Here is a 6,120-nt window from a genome sequence, read left to right as displayed (position 1 = left end):
ACAGAGTTGGCGCATAACCGGACTTACAAAAGGAGGTCTAGAGGAAGAAGCATGACTTGGTACTCTTGGCTGTATCCGCCATGGCGGAGGATCTGTTGGCTGGACTCTTGTTCTGTTCCCCCACCTAAATCTTAACCAGGGTAATCCTCCAGGGGGAGGGAGCGGGAGGGGAACCTGCAGGCAAACTGTGAGGAGCTCCCAGAGATGTGTCTATAGTAGATTTCTGTTCATTTGTAAAGTCCGACACATTTGTGGGAGTTTCTCGTGTCACTCCTTCACATTTTGAAATATCAAATACAATGCAGATAAAATCAAGACAGTGTTTAATATAATCCTGGCTTACCAGTGTAAATCTCAGTATTTTCTATCTATTCAGGTTAGATATAACCTCATGGCCAAAGCCTCCTGTGCTTACTTTTATCTTTGTTAAAGGATGGATGGATTGATTGATCACAAGCTTTATATATCATGGGGCTTGAACTCAGGACTCTAAGATCAAGAGGCACATGCTCTGGGTGCATGGGTGCTCAGTTGTTAGGCATCTGCCTTTGGCTCAGGTCATGATCCCAGTGTCCTGAGATGGAGCCCCGCATGGGACTCCCTGCTCAGCGGGAAGCCTGCTTCCCCCTCTCCCACACCCCTGTTTGTGTTCTCTCTCTCTCTCTCTCTCTCTCAGTCAAATAAATAAATAAATCTTTAAAAAATAAAAATAAAAAGGCACATGCTCTACCAGACTGAGCCAGCCAGGAGCCTCTCCTGTTCTTACTTTTTAATGGCAGTTGTCTTTGAGCATTCCTGGAACCTATCTTGGGACTGAGGCAATAAATACTCACTGAATGAATAAATAAAAGAATCATTTGATTTCTCTAAAAAGTTAGATTTTTAACCTGGTAAACTCATCCTTGAAAATTCGGTTTAGTTTCATTTTCCAGATCTTCTTTAATTAATGCTTTATATTCGTGATAGAAGAAAAACAAACATTTGATTTAAAAACATCTAGCAAGATCTAGCTCTTAAGTTCTCTTCCCCTACTATTCACCCAGGTGGAATTGATTATCCCCTGCCTTTTACAAACCTCTGTTACATGTAGTGTTTATAACATACATTGATCATATGCAATGGTTTACTATTTCTCCTTCCTACCAGAACATGAATTTCTTGAAGGCAAGAACTCCTCTCATTTATTTTAATTTTCTCAGTGTCTAGCACAATATGGGACTTTTAATCAACATGCAATAAATGTTTAACAAGAGAATAAGTAGATTATCTAGCACTGTGTCATTTATGGTAAAAGGAAGCTGTTCATTATAAAATGGTTTTATTATCATCTGGACTTGTTTGATCATCCCATGGAATAATGGAAATTTCAATGCTCTATATCAGCTCAAGCAATATAACCAAACATAGAGAGACCACAGGGTTGTAGACAGAATAAATGACTTGTTTTCTATCAAACTTGTCCCTCAACCTCCTTCCATGGCTCAGGGCCCTGGATAATCGGGGCATATCATTCAGCCATTATGGGCTGAGAGCCTGTTCCTCCCATTTTCCTAGATATTTCCAATGTTCCACTTCTTCCGTGTCTGGGAGAGATAGCTTGACTTGCTCTGTATTGCTCTGCTGCTGGACATGGAACTTAAAAAATCAGACCACTGCACATGAAGATTAAGCTCCTGCTACCACCAGCCATCTCTAGAACCTTTCCATCACCCCACCTTTGTACCTATAAGACACTGACTTCTCATTCTCCCCTATTCCAGCCCATAGAAAGTGTTCTACTTTCTGTTTCTATGAATTTGGTTATTCTAGTTGTCTCATATACATAGGATCATACAATATGTTTCTATTTTTGTCTTATTTCACTCAGCGTATTGTTTTCAAGATTCATTCATGTTCTAGCATGTCTCAGAATTCCCATGCTTTTTAAGGCAGAATAATATTCTATTATCTGTGTGTGTATATATTTGTATGTATAAATGTATATGTATATGTATGTATATGTATAAATATATATACACATATACATATGCATACACCACATTTTGTTTATCTGTTCATACTTTGATCTATCTATGGGCATTTGGATTTCTACCTTTTGGCTATGTGAAAAATGCTGAAAAATGACATTGGTATACAACTATCCAAGTCCCTGCTTTCAATTCCTAGCCTGTTTACCTACAAGCAGACAGCTGGGTCACATGATAATGCTATGTTTAATTTTGGGGGGAAACCCTATACTGTTTTATATAGTAGCTGCAGTATTTTACATTCTCACCAGCCATGCCCACGGGTTCCAATTTCTCCATATTCTCACCAGTGCTTGTTATTTTCTACAAGCACTGGTGAGAATATGGTGGTGGTTGTTGTTACTAGCCATCCAATGGGTATGAAGTAGTACTCATGAATTTTTTTGCTTCTATGTTCCTAAGAGACATTGGTCTGTAGTCGTCTTTTTTATAAATGAGTTTAAGCGTTTTGGACAGTAAGTAAAAAAACAAACAAAAAAGCGAATGAGAAGTCAAGGCTGTCCTGAGGTTTCTTGGCTGCATTAGTGAAATGATAGTGCAACAGAGAATCCCGGAGCAGGACAAGATTTTAAAGGACGGGGAGGAAGGATTCGTACAATTTTTTTGTACAAATATTTTTGTACAATATTTATACAGAAGCTTGTACGGTATTTATACAAAATTTGTGCAATATTTTTTGTAATATTGGGAAATGTCAGCTCACAAGGACTGTGGCCATCCTGGAGGAGGTATATAGTTGACAACTGAGAAAACATGCCTAAAGCCTGAGAACTGTGTAAGGGCCAAAAACACAGATAATGGCAACATCTACCACTTACTGAGCAATGGTGAATGTTTGGGAATTACCAGTGTAAGTGTAGTAGCTGAAGTCACAGAACTGCGGGACACTTCCTAGAGAAAGAGAGTGAAAAGTGACAAAAAGGGCCAAGAACAGAACCTCAAAGAACCAAAATTTAAGTACAATGCAGCAAAGAAATGGCCAACAGAGAATGAAAAATAGTAAGCAAGAGGAGGGAATAGTATTATGGAAATCAAAGTAGAATTTGGTATTAAAAAAGGAGAATGATTCTTCAGTGTTTCAAGGAATTCCGGTATTATCTTCCTCCTCTGTCCTCAGTCAGTGAGCATGCCCATCACCGTAATTACCAGTTGTCAATCTTTTTTAGTCACAGCAGAACTAGATTAATAGAACTGGATTAAATGCAGAGATGGAGATATTATAAATTAATGAATTTATATTGACAAGGCATAAGGATTCTTTTTTTGCTAATTAAAGGTTTCAAATCTGATACCTAAATTAAGTCAGTTTCTATTTCAATTGTGGAAAGTAAAGATTAAGGCTTAAAAATTATCTCTAAATTTGTTATGACCATTTCCACTTAAAAATACATCAGGATGAAACCATACCAGGACAAAACAAAACCTTTCACAACCAATGCATTCTTAAAGGTTTATTTTAAAAATCAGGATAATGTACTATATTTACTCACATATATTCCTGTTACCAGATATTTTCAGCAAACAGACATCTTTAAGCATCTTCATCTGCTTTTATCAAACCTTCAAAGTGGCTCCTGCTGCTGTTGACAATCACAGCAGCCTGTTGGGGGTAAAGTATGGGGAGAGAAAAATAATCATGTATTCTTCACAATTCAGAAATAATAAAACAATTGAGTGGGTAAATGTGCATTTGTATGCCACCAATGAAGGCCAAAATAGTGATGTAACTTTCATACACACTGTAAAAGGAAGAATAATACAAACTGGTCACATTATTAATTATTAACTAACCAGATATTTTGTATTAACCTATTACATTCTCCATTTTTTTGTGGAATAGCTATTAAACTGTGGAATACTTCTTAACATTATAACAATTACATATGTTAAACACACATGATCTTTTGAAAATGCAGTTAAGCAGTTAGTATGGTAAAGAAGCTCATGAAATCACATGTTACTAACCCAGCATAATTATTCTGAAGGTAGGAGAAAATCAACATAGGACTTTATCATGTGTGCAGAAATGTTTTTCTCTCTCCACCCCCTAAAAAAATCTCTGAATACAACAAATACCTCCCGAGTGGCTTCTGTTTGAAGTTTTAAGGGAAACAGAGATGTATGACAAGGTCCTTGCTTGCAAGCAATTCATTCTGTATAGGAGAAGCAGGCATAAATCCATATATAGACACATATCCTCAGTAGGGAAAGCAGTAGAGCCCAGAGGTGTTGAAAATGTGGAAGTCTTCTGAGATCATTCTATATACTAAAGTAGGCTTTAACCCAAAAATGAGCACGAATGGGGGGCAGGTAGTGACGGGAGCAGAGTCAGGCGGGGAGTACAGCAGGAACACTGCATGAGAAGCAGCCAAGTGAAGAGCATCCCCAGAGAAAAAAGGGGAGCACTGCATTGGCAAGGAGGTTGAGTGCAGGTATGCAGTGAAATGCAAAGAGTAGGAACATGGCTTGGAGTCAGAATGAGAAGGTCCTGGGTGTGGTATTAAAAATTTTCGTTTTTATTGTATATGAGGAGTTGTTGAAGGCAAGAACATAGTAACATGTCCAGAGTTGCCTGAACCAAAGGGACGCTGCTACTCTGTGAGGGAGGATTTTCTTGTGAGACAGGTCACACATATAAAAAAGTTTGTATTATACTTTAAGGCCTGCATAAACCTTAACTGAGTTTCAAATATGAAAAGTTAATCAAATCCAGGAAAAAGCAAATCCCCACAAATTTTTTTAAATCCTCTTTTCTTTCCCCATGACATCAATAGAATGCCCACCTTCAAGGATATGCAAGTTAAGATTCTAGAGGATCCTAGAGTTCCGTCATTTCATCATACAAAGAAATGGAAATCAAGAGAAATGAAAGGACTTGCTGATACTTATGCTACTTTGTCATAAGTAGAACCCAAATTAGATAGAATTTAGACAGATCGAATTAGATGAATTAATTAGAATTCATGCTCGATCTGTCCTCCACATTACCAGGCATTTAATAATAATATATATTTGTTTGGTAATCATTTTTAAAGAGTCCTGGTTTAACTGGAGGGAAGAGAATTGATTACCTCCCCTCAATTTTTTAATCATCATGTATTAAAATAAAATACACATTTTTACCCGCAGTGGAGGTTCTGAAGGAATCTGTTTTCATTAACAAGAGGAACATATAAACTATTTCAGATGTAAATAAATGGTTGTGCTTAAAAAGGTGAAGACAGAACAGCATTTTCTTTTACATTTAAAATCTCCCTGAATTATTTCCTTTTTCTCCTTAGCAAAGTGAAATAAATTTCAGACTAGTCTATGATAGATTCTTGAAATAATGAAGACAAAATTGACTTATGTTATATATAATTGTAATTAATTTTTGTTGAGTACCTAACAGCAAAGAAATGCTACTAATGAGAGTAAAGATTTATATAAAAATAAGATGTGGTCTTACCATTAGCAGCTTAAAATGAACTGGGACATGGAGCATTTGATAGACTCAAATGCTATTTGAGTCTATCTTTATTCCTTACTAAAACCACATTTAAGATATGCTATCTCTATTTAGATGGGTATGTTAATTCCCTTATACATATAAAAACAATTGTATATAACTAAAAATAACTATTTTTCAATGAGAAAAAAATCATTCAGAAGAGAAAAATGTGGAAGCTAAGCAAAACCAACTTAAATGCTAGGTATCCATAAGTGACTCTTAATCTCACAAAACAAACTGAGGGTTGCTGGGGGGAGGGGGGTTGGGAGAGGGGGAGTGGGATTATGGACATTGGGGAGGGTATGTGCTATGGTGAGTGCTGTGAAGTGTGTAAACCTGGCGATTCACAGACCTCTACCCCTGGGGATAAAAATACATTATATGTTTATAAAAAAATAAGAAATAAATTAAATGCTAGGTATTCATTAGTGAGGATAAATACTATATTTGGTAGTATTATATAATCAACAAGTGAGATTGAAATGATTAAGTCTTTTAGTGTGGATACAAAATTACTGAAATTTTTATCACTTTTTATTTATTGTGGATTATTTTGAAGAGGAGCAAGATGATTTTAAGTTGGCAAAGACAGATCAAAATTCC

The sequence above is a fragment of the Meles meles genome, chromosome 5 (genome assembly GCF_922984935.1).
Source record: "Meles meles chromosome 5, mMelMel3.1 paternal haplotype, whole genome shotgun sequence".
Taxonomy (NCBI): Eukaryota; Metazoa; Chordata; class Mammalia; order Carnivora; family Mustelidae; genus Meles; species Meles meles.
The sequence above is the reverse complement of the archived record's forward strand: the minus strand, read 5'-3'. Positions refer to the sequence as shown.